This window comes from Rhipicephalus microplus, chromosome X (genome assembly GCF_043290135.1).
Source record: "Rhipicephalus microplus isolate Deutch F79 chromosome X, USDA_Rmic, whole genome shotgun sequence".
In the NCBI taxonomy this organism is placed as follows: Eukaryota; Metazoa; Arthropoda; class Arachnida; order Ixodida; family Ixodidae; genus Rhipicephalus; species Rhipicephalus microplus.
The window spans coordinates 177,865,643-177,889,330 of NC_134710.1; the positions used below are offsets into that span (position 1 = coordinate 177,865,643).

General features: G+C 47.4%; 1 protein-coding gene across 3 annotated transcripts in view; it reads left to right on the top strand.

Moving 5' to 3' along the window:
* Nucleotides 1-23,688, top strand: part of LOC119176960 (serine/threonine-protein kinase H1 homolog) — a 38,117-nt gene that overhangs the window by 988 nt on the left and 13,441 nt on the right. The window lies entirely within an intron of this gene.

The window sequence follows — 23,688 nt, forward strand, 5'->3', positions numbered from 1 at the left end:
CATTCTTTTGATTTCGGATGTGCGTGCGCTTGTGAAGATGAATCCCACACTACGACCAATAGTGAGCAACGGGTCAACAAGGATTCACTATCGTCTAGGCTCAACATAGCTCAAAAAATTTCTAGCGCAGCAAAAGTGGTAGCTGAAGAGCTGTACCCGAACTGCTCCTTAAACGATGATAGTTATAGCGCGAGAACAAAACGATGACACAGAGACAAGAAGGGCACGAAAGACACGACGTGTCCTTCTTGTCTCTGTGTCGTCGTTTTGTTCTCGCGCTATAACTATCGTCATGCCATACCAACTAGCCCAAGCTGCCACACTCCTTAAAGTCAATGCTCCTTAAAGTCAGTGTCTTCTTCTTTTTTTTTTCTCAGCGTATATATCTTTGGAGCGCTAGAAAATTCCTGAAACTAACTAAAAACGTTAAAGAATATTCTCGCCGGCTGTTGCAGAATAGACTACTCGAGAACGTAGCGCATGCACACATTTACAGCGATTTATGACAAACCAAGCTCCGTGACTTCTTTTTGAAATTATTATTATTATTATTATTATTATTATTATTATCGTTGTTGAGGACGCAGGTTTGATTCCCCGTTGCTGATGGCACATTCAAAAGAGCGAAAGAAAATTTCGTATCGCCATTAACGTTTTATCAATGCAGGTGCCATAGTCAACGCCTGCGGGTTAAAAGATTATGACACTATATGTCGCATAGCGAAACGTTGCCACCAATTCTTTCTTTTTGTTGTCGACGTTTGACGTGATCAAACATGTACGCGTTGTTTCATCTCATGAACGCTCCAACAGTAAGTTGACCGAACAGTGCATGATCAAGCATCGCAAATGGTTTGAAAAATGTGTTTACTGTCCGATTTGGTTCGCACTGTTTTATGTTGTCAATTTTTTATAGTTATTCGGATGGAAGCCCGTTTGGTCGATGTTAATAAGCATAGAAAACGTCGGTCATGGTAAAAACATGAACAATTTCGCAGACGTTTTGCCTCCCGAAAGCTTCATTTGCAAAAAAAAAAAAAAAAAAAACAGCAGGCTTGCGTGGTGGTACGCGTTGCACAGTCACAGCGAAAGCTAGAAGAGCGGCCTTTCAGAGCTTTTTCTTAGCACTCATTGGCTAACTGCTGCAAGCACACTTGCTTGATGCCCACTGCGGCATTAATAATAAAATTTTAGGGTATAGTATAGACGGCATTCACTAAGCTATGTTTCGGCATTCGCCTGAGAAACGTGGTATCCGCTAAACTATTGCGAGGAATTTTGTGCCTATTGTTCATGCAGATGGCTGACGACGATGAGGAATTATGCCCGAAGTGCGCACGTATGCGCCATAGTTTACAGGGGAACAAGCACACGCTTTTGTAATAGGTTGGAACATCTGACGAACCACTCGTTACGCTTATATTCGCATTGTGCGACGACTGGTTCTTTTCTTCGCTGTTTTAAAACGCTTTATAAGTTGTATTAACGCGATTGCTTTCCCGACATCCCTGCCTAAGGCAAGTTTGCCAACAAGTCTCAAGCAGCAGCGTGGCTCAGTTGTAGAATACTGGGCTGGCACCCAGCGGACCCGGGCGCGAGCCTCTCTATTGCATTGGTACTAGTTCTTTTTTCTTCTAATTTCGCGCGATGTGGTTACGGACACCGGCGGCGGCGGACAACTACGGCGCTGCGCGAGACCCGTGATGTGATCTCATAACAGCTTTCGCTGTAAAACAGCAAACTGAATACATAGTCGGCTTTTCTTAATCGTATGATCACGTGGTGCAGTATCGCACCGCGAGTTCAGGCACTCGAATCATCAGAGATTGCGAGTGAAATCACAGCAACTACTTCCTTTCAGTGACAATGATGCAGGCGCCATCCCAATATTTTCATGTCTAGCTGACATGCTCTGCAAGAGCATTAGGTTCAAATTTCTCGTTTTTTTTTTATGTCACGAAACGTTCCCGGAGCACTTGTTATTTTTTATTGATTCCCCGTTTCACAATTCGCGCATATGATTCTGTAGAATCTGTACACTACTGTCTGTCCGACTTGTCTTTCGAATTTGTGAGACTGCTTCTTATCTTCAGTGTAGGGACGTGTGCCAGCATCTCTAAAATAGTTTTTTTTACGTTGGTGGGCGTCTTTTTCTATTACGCATGCTATGATCGCGGTTTTCGAGTCATAACAATATCAAAACTTGGAAGACGCTTGAGGTTTGCATTCTAGGGTAGAACGCGATAACGTTATCGGACCGTGTTGGTATCGCCTTCCCAACCGCTAGCCTGTGTTCGCTTCTCAGTCGATACCTAAACAACGCCGCAAGAAAGGCCGCATGCCGGCTCTATGCGGCGCGACGGACTCGTGAAAAGTCTGACGCGCCACCATGTTTGGTCCAGCGCGGCCGCAACTGTGGGGGCGCGGCTCTGATTTGACGTGGAATAGCACACATGTTTTTGTTTTTTTGAGCCCCGGAGGAAGCTTACAACTGTTCTCTAATCTAGTGGACAAGAAATAGTGTCAATTTTCGCTTCCTAGCAACTCAATCACGCGTGCTAACACAATGAAAGAAATGCTAATCGTGCGGCGCTTAAAACGAGCTCCGGTGTAGGTACTTTAGCCCCTGTAGCGCAACTGTTGATAATGAATTTAACGATGATCCTTACATAGGTGAGAGTGCGATGAACGCAGTTGCACACAGCGGACGCCGTGCTGTTCATATTTCTTTTGTTCCTGGCACATATGCTGCAATACGCAACGCGTAGGCGTACGGACCGATATACAAATACATGCAGCTACTTATAGGATTCACAGCGACCCGTCTGAGATTTGTTTCACGCCAATTTGGCCACAGCTTTCGACATATTAATGGTTTCGAAGCTGCGTTTTGTTTTTTTACGCAATGCAATGCTTCTCAAACACACAAGTTTGAGGCAGACAACGTAAACAGCGTATACACCTCTCTTCATGCGAGAAATGAGGTCATCATTTATATATATATATATATATATATATATATATATATATATATATATATATATATATATATATATATATAAGGGAAATAGGTGTATAACTAAGGGCTCGTTTTTCCGTGTTTTGACACAATATTAATGAGATCTAACAGACAATAATGCCAAGGAATGTATAGGGGAAGTTATTAAAACAAATGTATTGTAAATAAGAAGAAAGAAAAGTGGGTGAAAAAATAACCAGCCACAAGCAGGAATCGAACCTACGACCTTCGAATAACGCGTTCGAAACATGCAAAACTCGCATATATATATATATATATATATATATATATATATATATATATATATATATATATATATATATGATGTGCAGCGCACGTGCTCGAAAAATTCGAAGTTTTGGTGCATATAGTGCTTTAAAAGTATGAATACGAGAAACAACATGCATGTAAACAACAACAAAAAAAAGCGATCGAAATCGCGTCTGATGGAAAGTGATTGCAGTGCAAATGTAACACTTTGTTTCCGTGGCGCGTTTATCATTACCTGTGAGCCTAAAGACATCAATTTTACGCCTAACTTAAAGAGAGCTGCCCGGCACTGTTATTAGAAAGTTATAGTTCACCGTTAGGGTGATAGTGGGAGTTAAGGAAATAGCGTTACCGTGCAGCAAACGTACGTTGCGGACAGCGCCTTATAGTTTAGCGGGATAGCGTTTACGTGGTTTACGTGCCCCAGCTGAGATGGTGGCACCACTTATCGGAAGGCTGATAAGTTGAATAACAATAACAATAAAAAAACGGCAATGTTTGCCTGCAGTGTGTCACTGCGCGAAGCATTGTCACAATTTTAAATTAGTTATAATGACAGTAAATAAGTATGAACCCCGCACAAAACGCGAAAACATTTATGTTGCCGATTTGTTTACATCGATGTTCTAGTTAGGCCTCGAGACGTTCGAAATGACAAGTTATCTAAAAAAATTACGCTAAACTATACGTAATACTTGGTCATCGAAGTGAATTGAAGGCAAGTGAAGCCATTGAAACAGTTGTTTACTGTGAACTGAGAAGAGAATATTTCAACAACTACGCCAAAATCCATTCGAAGCGGGCGTCCGGAAGCGCCGCCATGTTTACGTACACTACACACAAAACGCTAAAACGGTAACGTTAAAGCTAAAAAATAGCGTGCGTACGGTAAGTGGTTAGGGTCACGTACGTTACTGCGCATGCGCACTTCGATCCTGCTATAAGCCCGCTATCCCGCTAAGCCCGGTAAACTATAACTGTCCATTGTGCATGAAACTTCTATGGCAAGCATGCGTATTAGGCTGCACTATAGTAAAAGGGTGACGTAAACATTCCCCGAAACAACATTTGCGAATATCCAATAAAAATTGTATCGCACCAAAGCGGGTGTCACACGTGGTAACGAATTTCTCCTGCCGTATTCCGTGCGGCTCGGAATAGCAAAACGCGTTTTGACCGCTTCTCTTCGGTTCCATTGACAGCGCGTCCCCGCAATCAACAGGTTCCTCGTTAAGAATGCGTAGGCTGACAGGCAACACTGAAATGTAACAACACCACAGTAGTTTTTGGGAAAAAAAAGCTTTTGTGTGGTAAGAGCGCCTTCACTGAAATTAGGAGCGACAAGAGTTCGGAAATCCGATCCCAAGGTTTTTGTTATCTCTTGCGTGCGTTTACCTTAAGCAAACGTACAGTCGAGTATCCCGGTGTGAGTGCAGAACGCAGCCTGGCAGATAAAACAAAATCCATAATGAGACGGGGTCGGTCAAAATGGAACCCGACGCCCGCGTCTCCCTCCCTGCATGCGTGGGTGGGCGGATTGCGATCGGGATACATGGCGTGCCCGCGTTTTCTGCTCGTCCCTTTTGGCCAATGTTGGCAAACTTGAGACGGCTGGATGGATGGATATGGTTGTACTCTTTAGATCGGGCGGTGGTTAGCGCCACCAAGCCGTAATACTTATTGAACCAAAGAGCAACGCAGCGCCCTCTGGTCATCAGAGTGTGGCCGAGATCGAAACGGTGTCTTTTGGTTAAGCAGCCGTGCACCGCATCGTCACCACGGCGTCTGGCATGGGAGGTGTCTATATATAATGTTTATTTCTTTTACCATAAGGACCAAAATCGATGGGGGAAGATTGCAAACCCGCTGGCGAGCAGCAAGAACGCAGTTTGGCAAGCTCCATCGCTCGGGGCCCGCTGTAATAATGCTCTTTACGGTTTGAAGATGGAGCTGTGCGCGCGCGATGAATCCTGACATCGACGGCTTCTCTCCACTCGACTGACCTTTTATTACTACTGCGCGTCAAGCACACAATCAGGCTTTGCCGTGAACACTATAGTACTGAGGGAAAGCAATACGGGTACCAGCTTCGTTGTAGTAAAAAAAGCCAGACAGTGATTATTATTATTATTATTATTATTATTCACAAAGTCCAGAAAAATTCATAGGCATTATGATAATCGTTTCGCTAGAACGACCCTGGATCTCGTTCCAGCGCTGCCAGATTATTATCATTGCCATCGCATCACTGGCGACGAAATCGTGCTGACCTATTATTTCTTTACAAACTAGTTCACGGAATCACATCCTACCCTTCTCAGTTGTGTAAATGTTCGGATTTCGCGTAAGTTACCCAGAGAGAATCGACCATTTTTGCACCTGCCAACTTCTTTCAACACTCTGTTGTTCAAAGAATGCAAAGTCTCTTTATAGTTAACTTTCATGATCATGATGTTTCTCGCAGCCCACTGTTATGTACAGAGTTTTCCCTTTCCCGTCTTTCCGGAAGATTTCAACCTGGTTGTATTTATTCCCCATTATTTTTCACTTCATTTCCATGATTCTCATATTGTCTTTTAACGCTATAGCGTTAAAGAGCTGGTTTCGCAGAAATTTCGGCATTGGTGTCGGCGTCGGCGTCGTTGGTTGTGAGCGAAAATCGTCGTCTTATGCGTGACCGAAAAATCGAGAACGATGCAAATAAAATAAAATGCCAAAATATACTGGAGCAGTGTTGGGACCGAACCAGGGTTGTTTGGGTCCAAGTGGCGATTGAATCCGTTTTTTTTTTTTGCGTGGCAACTGGATCTTCTACCACACGGCCACGCCTCTGCTTGTGAGAACAGTGAAAAGAACTTTTTCTGCTTGGAAATGCAGTGAAAGTAGCTTTCATGCTTCACAAACACACGCGTCCTGTATACATGCTTCACAATGCAACACGAAATATTGCAGTAATAATGCGTGGTACAAGCGTCCATTGCCAATGGGTGTCAGAGAAAGAGAGAGAGAGATGGTATGAAGAAAGGCAGGGAGGTTAACCGGGAAGCAAGTATCCGATTTTCTACCCTGCACTGGGGAAAGGGGAATGGCAGACAGAAAAGTGAGGAAAACGGAATGAGAGAGAGAAAGAGAACGGGGGGGGGGGGCAGCAGAAACACACACACACACTAGAATGTCACAATCGTTTGACGAGGCGGGTCGATCGCAGAAACTTCAGGAGGGCCTTCGTCGCTTTTCGGTGTGAAGCTCGATCTTTCCGGCATTCCAAAATTATTTTTTTTTTTCGGAAAGCGGCCGATCGTCGAGGCGTGCATACACTGCTGACAGGGACTGTGTTTGACAGTTGTACTGAGGGCACTGGCACAAAACATGTTTGATGCATGGTTTTGGCAGCGCCGCAATGGTCACACGCAGCACTGTCTGCCCAGCCGATGCGGCAAGCAAAGGCGTTCGTGTAAGACACCCCAAGTCACATGCGGTAGAGTACGGTCGTCTCACACCTGAATAAACCAGATGGAATGGTAAGTCGTAGGTAGAGATCCAGGCGGTGAAGACGTGTGTAGAGAAACCCGGGCGTGTTCCACAGAGACCTGGCGACATCGCGCGCGAGCCTATTAATTCTTGCTGCTGCGTGGCTTGTTGACAGTGGAATGGCATCCATCGTGCCATTTTTGTGAGTGTTTTTTGCTGCTTCGTCGGCATGCTCCTTATCGATGATTTCGCCGTGACCTGGTAACCATTGAGAAGTTACATCATGCCCTTTCTGGTGTACTTGTTGATACAGTTGCCTTGTTTCCAGCACCAATAGGTTATGAGGTTCATGACGTAGCGCAGTTCGAATACAATACATGAGCTGGTTTCGAATTAGTGAAAATGCACCATTTTAGAGGTGCTTCTTGATCAATCCCGTGGAGTGCACAGCGGAGTGCTGCGAGCTCTGCGGCTGTCCATTTTGTTGTGTGAGATGTTCGAAATTCAATAGTTTCGGCTTTTGCTGGGAAGATCACAGCTCCTGCAGATCCCCTAACATTTGTCGAACCATCCGTATGGTGTTTGCATCGTTTGTGAAATATAAGTAGAGTCAGCTGCTCCAAAGCTGTCAAGCGTAGGTTTGGGTGGTTGAAACACCAAGGGGGGGTCAGGATACGTTCCGGAGGTGTGGCGCCTGCTGGAAGGCACTCACGGTAACTCCATATTCTCTTACAGAAGGAGGCACTCCGTCAGTCTTCTGAAAGCGAAGCTACACTCTAAATATGGTAACCTATGCAAAGGTGAACTTTTTCACATTTTTGTGCACCTATAACCTAAAAGTTACATAAGTGTAACCTTTACATTTGTAACCTTTCTAATGGTTTCAAAATTAAAGGTTAAATCTTGTTTAAATAGTTTACACCCTTTTCTTTCGGAATGTAACCTTTGCAAAGGTATACAGCAATCGAAAAGACATAGGTTACTTTCAAAACGTCCTTTATTAAAAATGTCCTTCGTGCTGCGGCGTGCAGCGGCGCAGCGGCGTCAAAAATTTTATGAAACACTTCACCGCCTTATGCTGTTTAGACATCTGCACTAAACTTATCATGTATCCTATACCGGATCAGTAATTGCAACGTTTTGGAACAGAGTTTCGTTTTCAAAGCTGCGATTTTAGAAGCATCAACTGCATAAGCCACTGGCAAAATGCCCATAGATCAAAGTTTTTGACGTGTCTTCATTCTTACAGTGATACGTAGTACTATAGAAAACATGCAAGGTTACGTGGTATTGGCCTACGGTGCTGAACTATTAAAAATCAAAATTTATATCGAGAGATTTCTGTTTCGGCAGGCAAACGGGGCTTCGGTGTGAAATTCGGTGCATCGATCACGCGAGACATGAAACGGTTTCAGTATAATCACTGAATACGTACGCACGTCGCAAACTTCACTGATGGCTCGAAAGGGCCATAACGTGATTAAGGTTTTGCGAAATTAGAAGTTGCTATGGGCACCCTAAATCTGGCGTTTGGGCTTACTCTCCCCACTGCACTGACACCTTAGTCGAGCAGGCTGGCTTAAATGTTCAGTTATACTGCGCAGTGGCCACACAAATGCGATAATTCGTGCCCGCAGTTGGCCTCTGAAAGGTTGCGACACATAACTCAATGCACAAGGAGCGATATGCGCAGAGATTTCGAGAAATTATGTCAAATGAACTCCGGCGCTGTAAAACGAAGCGTGCGCATTCGTGAACATGCGAAAGCATACAGAAACAAGCCATAGGAAGAGGGAGAGGCAGCAAAATAAGAACTTTTTTTTTTGGACAAACAAACATTCTAATAATCATCATATCTGGGGTTTTACGTCCCAAAACGAGATATGATTATTAGGGACACCGCAGTGGAGGGCTACGGAAATTTCGACCACCTGGTGTTTTCTAACATGCACTGACAACGTACACGGGCTTCTACCATTTCGTTTCCACCGAAATGCGACCGCTGCGGCCGGGGTCGCATTTCGACAAGCATAATTCTGTGGCACCACACAATAAGTATATTCACTCGTGCCCCAAGCGTATTGTCAAAAGCTTACGGCGCAGAACTCGCTTCACAAGTACAGAAAGCACGCACAGAGTTCTAGAACTCTGGTTTAAAATATTGATGCGGCAGCAATGCACTGGAAGCTTGCGCATTTATGGCTACACGAAAACCCGTAATCACCGCTGCGCACGAGCACACATGAGAAGGCGATATTTATTTGGAGAAGGATAATCACCCAACTTTTCAAAGATAGCACATGACAACATGACGCAGCTGCGCTGGTACTCTGCTATAAAAAGGAGCACAGATAGCAGATAAATCGACAAAAATATCTCTCTACACTCTGTCGCGAGCAATAGGTCAGTCATGCGCAATGATAAACTGACTAAAACTCATATATATATATATATATATATATATATATATATATGACAAGCCCTCTAACAACAAAATCCACAAACGAGGCTGCTCTTACCAGCTGAGAAAGGTCCCGATTTGACAAGTATAGAAATCAGGAAGACCTCACATGCCGTCAAAGTGTAACTGAAACAAAAGCCACTTACCCAAGTCAGTTATTCGGCCATGAGCCGCTGGGCAGTGGTTGCAGTAGTTGCAACGAACGGCGTTTGCTGTGGAGTCGTCCGGTGAACAAAAAACGACGTAACGCCGACAATCACAAGAAGTTTCGTTGCAGCTGCCACGCAGCGCACCCCACATGTCTTTGCTGCTCAGCGGCATCGCCGGTTTCACGCAACGCACACAATCCCAAGGAAGCGAATGGGAAACAAAGTTTGCAAGCGACGCCAGAAAATGGCGTGCCTCACGCGTGCTGCCTGGGCGATTCGGCGGTGCATGCTATGCACGCGGTGCATATGCGCTGCGCCTTTCGTGGCGGCGCCTTCCCGCGGTCTAGACTTCATGGCGCCGAACGCAGCCGATCGCCAAGCGGAGGAGAACCCGCGCTTGCGGCTGCGGTATAGACTTTCACCATGCTTTTACCCTTTCTTTCTTTTTTGGCGACGGACGCGGTGAGGCTGTGTACACATAAGTTACAGCGTTGTTTATAGGTTACTACGGACAGGTTACAATGCGCTTTTCGCGCTGGTAACGTATGCATTGCTCGAAATGTGAATTTTGTAACATTTAGGCACCGCAAAATAACGAAAACATGAAAATAAACTCCTTTGTAACCTTTATTTCATAAGTTACTCACGCCCAAAAGTTACATTATACATAACCGTATTTAGAGTGTAGGTAGTGGGCAGGGGCGCGAGCAAGGGGCCTAATATGCGCTCGAAGCACCTCTTGAGTACTGTGCACTGAGACCGGATGATCTTTGGCGTTTGCGATGGTCTCCGCTGTGGATGTGCAGCGTGGTAGTCCAAGACAAGCTCTGAGTACCTGGCCCTGGGCGTTTTAGATTAAGCTTATACAATATTTGCAGGCGTTTGTCAAAACTGGCAAGCTGTACCGCAGGTACTCCAGGAACAGCATTCTGTATAGCTGCAACATCGCGTGTACTGACGTGCCCCACTTTTTTCCTCCGAGGTAGTTGAAAAGTTGGGAGATGGCTGTTAGGCGCTTCCTTAGAGAGGCCACATGGGGACTCCAGCAGATATTTTGATCAATGGTGCCCCCCGATAATCTGTTTGTGTGGGTGTAGCAGAAGATTTGTCCATTGACGGTGAAGGGATATGACGTCATTGCCTTCCGCGTGAACGCAACCAGCGCCAATTGGTATGGAGAAATCTCTAGGCTTTGTTCTATAAGGTACGCCAAAACACAGTTCACTGCTTTCTGAAGTCTCGCACGTATCTGCGGAAGTGTTACACCTGATGTCCAAACACCAATATCGTATGCATATATAGATAGATATCTGCACAGACTCTTGTATAGTTTGAACAAGGCCGATGACAGCAAGGCTGAATAGTGTGAGGCTCAATACACCACCTTGGGGAACACCAGGGTGTATGTAATGCTCAGATGTCGGCCCATCATCAGTTTGCATAAACAATGATCTCATATGAAGCTAGCAGCAGATCCAGTGTACACTCGCCCACCAAAACCAACTGACTCGAGGGCGTCAAGTGTAGCTTCGTGAGAGACATTGTCATACGCTCCTTTAACATCGAAAAACAATGCTACATATAGCCGTCGGCTCATTTTCTGGTGTTGTACGTATGTCACCCGGTCAATGACGTTGTCAATGGAGCTACGAAGACGACGAAAGCCGCTCATGGCGTCTGGTTATACTGTGTAGCGTTCTAAGAAGCACTCGAGTCTGGAAAGAATCATTCGCTCCATCAGCTTGCCCACGCAACGAGCCAGCGCTATTGGTTGGTATGACGTCAGCTCTAGAGGGGATTTTCCAGGTTTGAGAAGTAGAACCAAACGGCTTGTTTTTTATTCACTGGGAAGAGCTTCAGCTCGCCAATTGAGCATGCAGCCTATTGAGTCATGCAGCCTATTGAGCAATCACGGCGATCGCGCACTACGTGCGCGATCGCCGTGATTGCTCAATAGGCTGCATGATATGCCATCTGGCCCGGGTGACGACGATCGATTACAAGAAGCAAGAGCCCCGTCCAGCTTTTCCATTGGAAAAAGCCGGTCCATGCACGGAGCAAGGGAGTGTGGTGTGTTAGCATGCAGTAAGGACTTCTGTGCAATGTGATGGGCCTGCAATCTTCCTACAAAAATCTTCCGCCATCTCGTTTCTTTTCGACGTTGGAAAAGTGCCAAATCATTAAACGGAAAACGTTGTTCGTGAAATGTGCGTAGGCCTCGCATGGTTCGCCATATTTAGAGAATCGCAGAACATCGCCCACCGTTGGAACTCCAGTTTATCCATACGACGCTGGATCTTCTTTTGCATGCGCCTTGTAATGCGTAGATATTAATTGGACTTTGTGCGCCGATATCTGCGCTCTGCACGCCTACGAACCGCGTGAAGTCGCTCCAACTCCACGTCCGTTTCAGAGGGCCTTAAAAAGCACGTCAGCGTGCGCATCGTGCTCTGGAGTGGTTCTTAAGATAAAGGAAGAGAAAAGTGAGCCCCGTTATTGTCTGCTTCAGTGAGCGACACCGCCATAGAGCTCACAAGGGATGGGGGTAAGGAGGGATAAAAGCGTAGAAGTAAAGGTATAGAAAAGAGGAAGAAGCAACAACAAACTGAGGGGATAGGAGAGACAGGAAAGATCCATGGAAGAACGGTCACTGGAGTCCGAGGACGGGGTACACTTGCGAGAGATGTCGGCGTCTATAGATGGCGTAGAGCAGGACCAGTAAATCAGAGCTGCGCTGTCGTCGAAGGTCGTCGGCGACAGGAGATGACGTAGGGCGAGCCCAGTCGGCCAGAGCTACGACGACGCCGAAGGTCGCGAGCGCGCGGAGCGCGCGGGCGAACAACCGGTCGGCACGAAATCGAGGGAGCGTCTCCCGACGGAGCGAAACTGCGCTCCCTCGCATCGTGCTCTGCGCTGCTTTTTTGATCGCTCGCTCAATTCCAGAGGATAAGCCTTTTGCACATGCGCCTTTTATGTTGGTTGTGAATGCGGACAAATCGGTCCTCCGGATTTTTTTTCGGCGGTTTACCACTGGCGAATCCTTTGATGCTGAGATAACTGGAGATGGGGGTGGTCGCTACCATGCGTCTAGATGCCTAAAAGCCACTTCACGCTTATAGCGGAGCGACGGGACACAAATGTGAAGTCCAAGCAGCTGCTGTACGCGGACCCTTGTAGAAATGTAGGCTCCTATCATTAGGTAGAACAAGTTCATGAGCCGACACAAATGAAGCCGGTTTCCCGCCCGTGGCATTGACTTTTGAACTTCCCCGGATAAGGTGGTGAGCGTTGAGGTCCCCTGTAATTATTCATGGGTCCTGTACGCTCGCAAGTATGTCATCCAGTCTTTTCCGTCAAAACAAGCGGAAGGGGATAGGTAAACACACACCAATGTGAAGGTGATGGTTTTTTTTTTGCTTCAAAGTCAGGCTAACATACTGGTTTTCGTCATGAGGTGGCACAGGATATCTAGGGCAGCTCCTGACGAATATACACAAGAACCTTGCTACTTTTGTTGCAGGTTTTGGACAAGATTTATACGTATCCTAATATTTTGGATGGATTTGTTAAGTTTGGTTCACAAATTACAATTATTGGTAAATGGTTACAAAACACGCACGGAGGAATATCGTAAATACGTGATCTACGTCCTCTTGCGTTCCACGGGATAACGGATGCTTGCGGAACGGTTGCTGATCTCCTGTCATGGCTCTACGCGAGGGAGGTCAGGATTGGGCTCAACGCGTCAAGCACCTGTAGTCCGCTTCAGCAGTTGGAGTTCCTAGGCTTCTCTGTAGGTCTGCCATGACGGCGACCAGGGATCGTAGAACCGGGATGATCTGTCGGTATACCCTTGATACATCCTTAACTGAAGTAGGCTCCGAGCCCCGCCGCGGTTGTCTATTGGCTAAGATACTCGGCTGCTGACCCGCAGGTCGCGGGTTCGATTCCCGGCTGCGACGGCTGCATTTCCGATAGAGGCGGAAATGTTGTAGGCCCGTGTGCTCAGATTTGGGTGCACGTTAAAGAACCCCAGGTGATCGAAATTGCCGGAGCCCTCCACTACGGCGTCTCTCATCATATGGTAGTTTTGGGACGTTAAACCCCACAAATCAATTGAAGTAGGCTCCGAGGAAGCTGTTGAGCGGGGAGGTCTGATAGGGGGCTTGTTTGTGGGCTGCCTACGCAGTAGTGTAGCTCAGTCATCCGCAGCTATGGGCTTGTCCACCTCATTTCGCTTCGTGCTTACTATTAGATGCGGAAGCATCTTATACTCGCGCCTTGTAGTGCGCCGTCCGCGCCGTCCGCACCGCTTCTCGGAACATTCGACAGCTGACGCGCGCGCATGCGCCGTCGCGCCGTCGCCCACTCTTCCACCATCTGTGCGTCCCTTCCTCCTCTACACACCGCGCGCGCTTCACTCCTCCACCATCTGTGCACCCTTCCTCCTCTACACACCGCGTTCGACATCTACAATTCTCCTGATTCTCCAGTGGACGCGCATGTGGCGTCGCGCTTCGAGAACATTCAACAGCTGACAGTGCATGCGCCGTCGTGCTGTATATATACTCAAGGTCGGCGCTCGCTCGCTCAGTTGCCGCTCGTCGGTTGGTTTGTACGGCGCGTCGACGTCCAAGGTCGCGGTGAAATGAATTCCAACGAATCCACAAACACAATGATCGACGTCCCTTCGACCATATAAGTGGTTATATCAGAAGAACAGAAAAGAAAGGAGCCGACCCGTAACTGTCTCTCCTTACGAGGACACCTCAACAGGTCAGCAGAGGAATGGGATATGGGGAATAAAAGATATAGGGAGAAGGAAGGAGGGATAAAAAGAATAGAAGGAAAATAGACGGAGAAGAAGCCGCCAGCCAACGAGAGGAAAAAAGAAGGAGATAGGAAAGTGGGGATCCGGTCGAAGCAGTCCAAGGGCGGGGTGCCACAATGCGAGAGCTGCACGGCATCAGGAGACCGCGGAGGGCGAACCAGTCGGCGGGAGCTACGCTGAAGTCGGAGATCGCGAGGGCACAACCGTCCAGCTTGAAATCCTCCGAGCGAATCGCGCCCAGAAAGCCTCCCTTCGACCAGCGCCGCCCTTTCGCATACGTGTGTACGTGTTCACTCATTTAACACCCCCTCCTACAACCACGTTAACCAATTTAGCCATCGACCCAAGTAAGTCGCAATTTAACACCCCATTTCACAACCACGTTAACCAATTTAGCCATCGACCCAAGTAAGTCGCACTTTAACACCCCGTTAACCAATTATATGGTCCGCATCCTCCTCAGTGTTCCCCCGAGGGAAGCTGCGGGCAATTTTTTTTTTTACTGGTGTTCCAATAAGATGGGTTACGTGCGACACCCTGTGTTGCACGCCTTCTACGACAGCTGCGTCGGCGCCGTACCCTTTCAGCAGCCTCTCTGTGTGATGAATTGTCTCTGACCATTTGTTTCATGATGGCAATTTTCTTATTTATTTACGGTTATTCCTTGTAGGCAGCATCATGTGAACCATCACAGTTTCCGCACTTCAGACTTGCTGCCTGATATGCGTCTGCAGTGTGTGGCTCAGCGCATCGAGGGCATTTTGTGGGGTTCGTGGATACACCGTTGACGCGTCCAATTTTTATATAATTATGGCATTTAAGAGGTTTAGGAAGAAATGGCCGAACAGTATGCCGGGCATGTTCCACGTAGACATAACTGAATAAAATCGCCTTTGAACATTATCTTCACACAGTGGGTGTTTCCGAGGCGAAGTACATTCGTGATGACAAATTTCTCGTTCGCTGGTTTTATAAGAATTTGGAGATCCGAGTTCACTTTGCCACATCAATGTCATAGATTACTCCCGTAATGCAGGTACCATACATTGGAATTATCGGTCGGACTTTGATGTCTGCGAACTCGTATCTCGTCTGCGAACTCGTCTGCGAATCTGCGTAGCTCGTCTAAGGCGCTGGCAGTCATCGTTTCGACAGCAAGAATATTCTTGCGCGTGTTCGGACGGATATCGTTAATTTCATTCGTCGCAACCCCCTAAAAGTACATATAGAGAGAGCTTGCCTGTTTACTGCTCGAAGGCTGGTGGAGGGGTCCTCAGGCACTATCAAGATGGTGTGCGGCCATAGAGCGTTCTTCTTTTCACTTCCCACTTAATGACCCCGCTGGTGAAGATGGCTCTAAGTTTTTTCGCTTGGCCTTCCTGCGCTTATTGTGATCTCGAAGCTGTCATACGACGAGTCGTCGCCAGAGGCCGAGTACAGTTCCGTGTCCTCACTGGCGCTCGAATAGGTGCTTTGTTTCCGCGACAAGCTTGCGAAAATTGATCTCTGGACGGTCAGCGCCGCAGAAGGATCTGCTCCATAGCCATTGGGCAGTGGCCATCACTAGATTAGAGCAGAGTAGAACCTTTGACAGTGGCACACACCCACGCTGGGAGATTGGCCAAAAAACGGGCAGTTTTCATTAGAAATTCTTAACTATTTCTGGACAAGGCGCACTGATTTAACGAGCAGCTCTCCATGGCAGAAATTTGACTGGGCGGGCCGGTAGAAGACTCTGCGTCCGTCGCCCTGGGACGGGGAGCAACGTCTCACGGGAAAAGCGAAAAATCACAGCATATTGTCACAAAGGTACAGCGACGCAGGCACAAAAGCAGGGCGTTTACTTTCGTGACCAAAGGCCAAAAACACGAACACCAGAGCACGCGCCCATAGAAGCACTTCGTTATCCTCCTCAAAGGCTGACCACTATAGTTGCCAGTCTACCTTGCGTCAATTCCCCCCTTTCAAGAGCGACCGTCCCGGCCGATTGACTAAAATGCTAGAGATGGCCATGAAAAAAGATTGTCACGTCAACAACAACAAAAAAACATAAGCCCGCGCTGTTGTGGATAATAAAAAAAACTTCGAGGGGTTCATAGCCTCACTGTGAACACGGCACTCGCTGAAGCGGCAGAGGAAGCGGCTATAGCACTGGCCCTCGCACAGACCAATGCCACATACGTGATTAGTGATTCGCAAACAGCAATTCGCAATTTTGCCTACGGACGCATCTCGCAAGAGGCGTTTCACATACTCCAACAACATCCCACACATCCAGGAAAAGTCGACTTCGATAACCGAAGGCATCTGTTATGGATCCCGGCACACACCGGTCTGAGCACCCCCAACGAAGCGGCTCACTGCGTTGCTCGAGGCCTCACTCACCGAGCATCGCCGGAGGACGACGAGCCCCCGCGGGGAACTGCAGACATCTGGGCATGGGAGGATCGTATGACCAGGTTTCACGACATCACCACACATTACCAGTTACAAAGACGCATATACCCATCCCCTCACGAAAGGCTAAACAGAACGCAAGCGGTACACTTCAGACAATTACAGATTCACACAGAAACCCCAGACTCATGCACGCCATGTATCCAGACATATACACTGCAAACAGATGCACGTCATGTGGCGAGGTTGCCACCCTTAGTCACATGCTGTGGGAGTGTCAAGGCCTAATAAACAATTCGAACAGGGCCGATTCGTCTCACTCTTCCACCGCCAGCCTCCGCTCGCGTTGGAAGGCCGCACTGCTCAGCTCGAACCTGACAGCACAACTCTGGGCCGTCCAGCGTGCCGAGGAAGCCGCTTCGAGACAAGGTCTCGGAACCGCATCCGCGGTGGGTGCCCATGCAGGTCCACTAAAAAGCGCCGGACTCGAATCGTCTAGATTCGACAAATAAAATTTATGTTGTTCTTCGAGGTGTTCATAACTCGCGGGCGTGCTACGGTTTCATCCGTACTACATGCACTACTTCTGGATGTGGACATCTTCGGTTTAAACTGGTATGCGAGCTTTGAGGAACTACCTCGTAATTCACGTCACTGAGGCAGCGGACAACTTCGTAAGGCCCAAAGTAGTGTCGAAATGGCTTCTCCGAAAGCCCACGATGTCGAACTGGTGTCCACACCCATACATGGTTACCTGGTTGATAGTGGACGTTCCTTCGGCCTTGGTTGTAACGGCGAGTGTCGGTATCTTGCTTCGTGCGAATGCGGTTCCGTGCAAGCTGGCGGGCTTTTTCGGCTTTGTCAACGAAGTCGTCAACGCTGTCATTTCCGCTGGTGTCCTGGTCTACGAGGAGCATAGCAACGGTGTTGTGACGCGACGGCCATAAACAAGCTCGAGTGGTGTTGGGTCTGTGGTCTCTTGCACAGCGGTATTATAAGCAAACGTGACGTACGGCAAAATTTCATCCCACGTTTTGTGCTCTACATCAACATACATAGATAGCATGTCGGTCAGTGTTTTGTTTAACCGCTCCGTCAAGCCGTTCGTTTGGGGATGATAAGCTGTTGTTTTCCGGTGGTTGGTGTGCGTCAGCTTGGTGACTTGTTGCAATAACTCTGCCGTAAATGCTGCTCCGCGATCGGTTATGAAAACAATATATACGAGGTAAATCGGATTATGAGTGGGTGAAGCTCCGGAGGGAATCATAGGTAAACCGCGAGGCTTCCGTGTAATTCGCCGAGTCGATCATCATTTAAAGACGTGAGAAACGCTGTGCGTGTATGCCGCGCCGCTTGGGCCTCCCGCTTTCGTGCGGCAGAATCTTGGTAGCGGTATCGCCACAGAACACCAACCAGTATCGCGCAGCTTCACAGCGAAGGAATTATATTGCAACGCTCCCCCTATATAGCGTGCGTCGGCGCACTGAATCGAACGATTGCCTTCAACCAATGACGCGCGCCATATGTGACATCATTCCTATTATAACACCTCGCATCTTTCATTATCAACTACAGGTACCGCCATTTAGTTTTCCATTTCGCATTTATTCATCAACTACAAGTACCGCCAACTACAAGTAACACTGCAAGAACTAAACTAGAGGTGGATACCTACTACTACTACAACTACATACCTTGGAGGTAGACCCACGCCTTAAGGAGCTCCGCCCCTAAAACTGTATAAAATTGCTAGGAACTGAGAGTACAAGCGTTCTGTTGTCACACCTGTCCCCTTTATTAGGGAGGCGATCGCCGGGCTAATTCCAAGAGCCGAAGTATCGGCCTCCCGAACCGCACCACGAAAGCGTGGACAATTTAGAAGTGGTCCTTATTGGTGCGCCAGCGGACGCCGGCTGTGGCCCAAAGAACAAGACAGAGCCGAGAGTTGATAAACAAACAAAATTATATTCTCATTAACGGCAGATCAAAAACAATACACACGTATGCACACTCCACAATAGTTACATACAATACGTCACCAAACAGACAATGTACTACACAGTACAATCAACCACACTTGAAACAACGGACACAGACAACAATACGCACTACAATGCAGTCGCATGCATTGAACAACCAAGACACTTAAAGACTAAAGAGATATAAAACCTATTCAGTCCAAAGTCCTTGGAACAAAAGTCTGAATGATACTCTTCCGAGAATCACTCACTCAAAGTCCAGCGTTGTTGTCGTTCCGCAGCTCTCGAAGTTCTCTCCCAGGAAACCTCCCGTCTTCAATTGGCCACTCTTCAAACTTCAACTTCTTCGCCGGAAATCCGTCGGCTTCACACACGCAGCTGTTGCCCGCGTCTTCGCTCGATAGCGGTAAACCCACGCTCTTGCCTGTAGCTCGAGCCGTCCCTACGGACCAAAAACTTCGCCGACTACACGGCGGACTCTCTACGCACTCTGGCGCTCACTTCCGTCTCCTCCTGCTCTGTCACTACGGGCAGAACCTTCGCCGACTACACGGCGGAATTCCTACGCGCTCCGGCGCTAACTTTCCGTCTCCTCCTGTTCTGTCGTCTCGGCCGCTCGATTAAATACCTTCCGCGCCACCTTCCAGAAATTTCTGGTCATTTCGTCGGCGCGATACGCGGCGAAAGCTGGGAAGAGGGCGAGACAGTTGGAATGCCCTCTCCGGCCGGTGAGTCAACTCGGTATGGCCCCGCCCCCTTCGTTCTGGAAAAATCGCGGGCTTGCTGGGCCGCCGATGTGGGGTGAGGAGGTTCGTCTGCGAAGCCGTGCTTCTGCGGGGAGAGCGCGCGCCCGGGGGCCCTGGATGTTTGCTTTCTTTTTTTTTCTTTTTACCTCGCGGCGTTTCTGCCGCCCGTTGTCGCAAGGATTTGGCGGCGCGCTCTTTTTTTTTAGCGCTCGTTCTGTGACATCTGTATAAAATGGATGTCAGAATATGCGATTATCATAATGACTCTGTGGTTGAAAGCCGGTATCCCACTACTAAAGGCAGACACGCTACTGATTAATTGATTGATATGTGGGGTTTAATGTCCCGAAACCACCATATGATTATGAGAGACGCCGTAGTGGAGGGCTCCGGAAATTTAGACCGCCCGGGGTTCTTTAACGTGCACGCAAATCTGAGCACACGGGCCTACAGCATTTTCACCTCCATCGAAAATGCAGCCGCCGCAGCCGGGATTCGATCCCGTGACCTGCGGGTCACAGCTTACTACCTTAGCCACTAGACCAACATGACGGGGCGACACGCTCCTGCACCTATTCCCTTAAGGCCATGTAATGAGTGCATAGCAAACCCAAAAAGGTTTCATGCACTAAGTGTTTCATGCACTAAGGATGTCGCTATTGCGTTCAACTCCCAAAGGCGAAGCTTTAGGGTCCCCTAATTTTGATTCCCATTTTGCGCAGATTTTTTCATGCGTGTTCTCATTGTCCATTTGATTTTTCTGAAGGGTGTCTGCATTGTAATGTTAAATTTTTGGGTGGGCCTGCTCGAAGCCCTCTTGGTTGTTCTAGGGCACGTTAAATTATTATTATTATTATTATTATTATTATTATTATTATTATTATTATTATTATACACTGAAATTTTAAGCAAGAGTTTTGGTGTCCCTAAACAACTGAAGAATACGTACAACAATTCGAGCTATATGCGTGAGCCGAGTTCTCTGATATAGGGTTGGGGTGAGCAGAGACGACCATTACGTGCGGATGAATGATTTGGTAAAAATATTTGATTTTGGGATTTCGCGGTTACGTGATAGCGAATTTCTTTCTCTCAAAAAAATTTATCACACTTGGGCAATTGTGGATTCAAAAGTAATTATTGGTCTTTTTTTTTTCGCTATATGCTGACATGAAATGCGAATGTACACCTATACGCTTTCTGCGTTTTTTTCCCTAAAACAGCGTCTTTTGAGATTTAATTGTCTATAATTTTATCGAAAAGTACACAACATAACTTAATAAAAATTTCCGCATGTGTTAAATAGTGACATTCACATGACAGGAACTAATTGGTAGCCTAAGTGCATCGGACATCGTGTTTTTTCGTGCTAAGAAATACGAACACACGAGAGAAGACCGCACAGGTGCTACTGTAACAACTAATTTATTGCAATGGCTGCAATAAAATATACAGCACAGCGATGCGCATACCTACCGAGCGCATCAAGGCAACACTCCTTATCAGGCTACGAACATGCCACGTTAAAAATATAGTATCTCGCTCTTGTGCAGGCAGGTGCACGTGCCACTAATACAATTAGTTCTTTTTTTTTTAATGGGACGTCTCCCAAAGTTTACGGGCTGATTCGTTTCGGCTTCTGCGTGCCTAGATTCTTACTCTCACGGAGGATAGAAAACCAGCCCTTCCCAGGTGGCGCGCCAAAAAGGCACACATGGCGCCACCAAGCGAGTTGGGTGAAAAAGTCCTAGCAGGACAGGGACCCGTGGCCCCGTGGAAATGCCCACGGAACGTGGCGCGATGTTATCGGTTGTGTCTGCTTTTGTGCCGTGCTTTCTTGTGTGTGTGTGCGCAAAGGTTACAGCTCAGAACGCGCATTGTAGAACGCGCATTGTAGTTTACGCGCATTGTAGAAGGCAACAGATCAAGAACTGTGACTAGAGAGCAGACTGGTTTAGCGAACGAGCAGTGATGCCAGCGATTATCTTGCCGTACAGCTTCAGCAGTGTCGTGTTCGTGGATGGGTACTTTCGTGACAGTGCGCTGTCAAAACGACACTATAATTTTGCGCAGAAAATTATGTCTACGGTGTGAAGAAAACTGTGCGGCAGCAACTTGCATTCCGAGATTGCAGCCAAATGCCACTCGCAGGTCTAAGAAGCATCGTACGACGTGAAAGTAGAGGTAAGTGTGTGTTGAAATTGCGCATGAAAGAGCTAGCCTCAATCTGTGCTGCCTGCACGTTATTTTGCCGCTTTCAGTGATTTCACTGATAATCATCTCAACATAACTGAGGAGGCGTTCGACCGATTGGCAGCTAATTTGAGCGATCATGACCTTATTTACATAATCGGCAGTTACTGCTTTCGTGGCGTGTTGCGCAGGTGAGGTGCTGTTCCGTTTCGCGCTCTTGTTTTACATGTTTTGAACCGTGCCGAGAGCAGAAGACTCGTGCATAATCGGTAGTTGAAGTTCTCGTAGTTCGTCAACCAACAGCTGAGAATATTTTTCGTACCGCGCTTTCTATTGCATTCTTATGAACAGTGTATGGGTGCCAAAAGAAGGTAACTCTTACACGCTCTCGTAGTGCACTATAACACGCAAGTCAGAAGCTCTTTTTAAAGACGATAGTCTTTCTTGGGGACCATCGACGCAAAAACTTTGGTCTGTCTCTGTCTGTCTGTCTGTCTGTCTGTCTGTCTGTCTGTCTGTCTGTCTGTCTGTCTGTCTGTCTGTCTGTACATTTGCCTGTTTGTCCACAGTTACCGCGAACTGGGTACTCTAAACAGCATGAACCGATACCATGAACGGCCGACCCCATCCGCAGCGCCCACCAATGTTGCTCACGGATCAGCGTTCATACGTGTGCGATTGTCAATTAAAAAAGCAATTATTGCGCATATCTGAGGCACCATAACAACACGTATGTATTCTGCATGTTCGTCTTTTACTATAAAAGGCATACATAAGTAATTTTAAGAACCGTAGCGCTTGTCACGCTGCGCTGACCATGTAACGCTTGTACGAAGAAGCGAGTGTTTCCAACGGTTTAATAAGACAACACGGTGGTGGCACCTACCCGTCGCCTTGCGTTCTGCACCTTATCACCTCTGAGACGGGCGCGCACGCCAGTATCTGGGCCACGCGCTTTGTTTTCCAAATAAAACTGCCAGATAGCGCTCATGTCTCACGTGTGGCGTGACTTGATGCGCTCGTTCATCTCCGCTGCACGCTCGAGGCACTCTAACGAGCGCCTCCGGAATACCATTCACCGATTTTCTTGCGCAGAACATCAAATAAATGTTTTGTTCACAATCTCCACACGCAAGACTATCGTCTTTCGATGACATTTGCAGATTACATGCAGATACGAGGCCAATTTTTTCACGATTTTATTTGCGGCGGTATAGAGAGTATCCACCGGATCAATCTTCGTTTCGCTTTCTCCGTAGCTGTCAGCGAAGCGCGAAGTGACCGCGTTAACCTGCACTGCAAGGCCAGCGTGAGTGAAAATTGCAAACGCGTTGCAGCGGCCAATGATGCGACTCGCCGCCGTTAAGAGACCGATTGGGGATGGCCGTCATATAAACCTGACACGTCAATAAAGGAGCTCGTTGAGGAACTTCTTAGGGGTAGGCATAGAAGGCACCCGTGCCGTGTGTTGATAAGATACTGTGTGCGCGAAAAGTGGCGAATCACTTCGCCAAGTCATTTTTTAGTATTTCCTTCTTCCTAGCATGTCTGGAACTGTGTACGTGTGGCAATTTATTGAAATTAAATGCACGATTCTGAGCGTGACTTCACATACGTAAGCTGTAAAGCGCATGCTAGGTAAAAGGTTTGTTGTATTTTACAGATCCAGCATTACCGCCGCTCTTTCTCGTTTGGGCTCGATGGAAATGAGTGAAATACGTTAGGGCGGGACTCCTTTCCTTTGTGACTCTTTAAACGCATGAGTACCATTTTTTCCTCTGCTTTCTTTGGATGGCCTTCCACGCATTCGTCCGTGGTAGCCATCGCCGTCCTACTATTCGTATAGCAACAAGGCCACCAGGGTGGCGCAATGTGTCAACACAAACCCTAGAGTTCAAGCCTATAGGCTCATACATGAATTTTTGGCAGTGGGAAGAAAACTGGCTGCCGTCTGCTTTCTTTCCATTTTGTGGCGCATACCTTGATATGCGCTTGGTACGTCTGCGCACCCAAGTGTGACTAAATATATGTACAAATTCACGCACAGACATCCACAAATGTTCTTTACAACCAGTTCTTTACAGTTTCGTAATGATGCCAACAGCAACATGCGTATTAGAAACTCCAGAAACGGATATGAAGCGCTGTTCCTCGCGAGGATGGTGCCCTGGA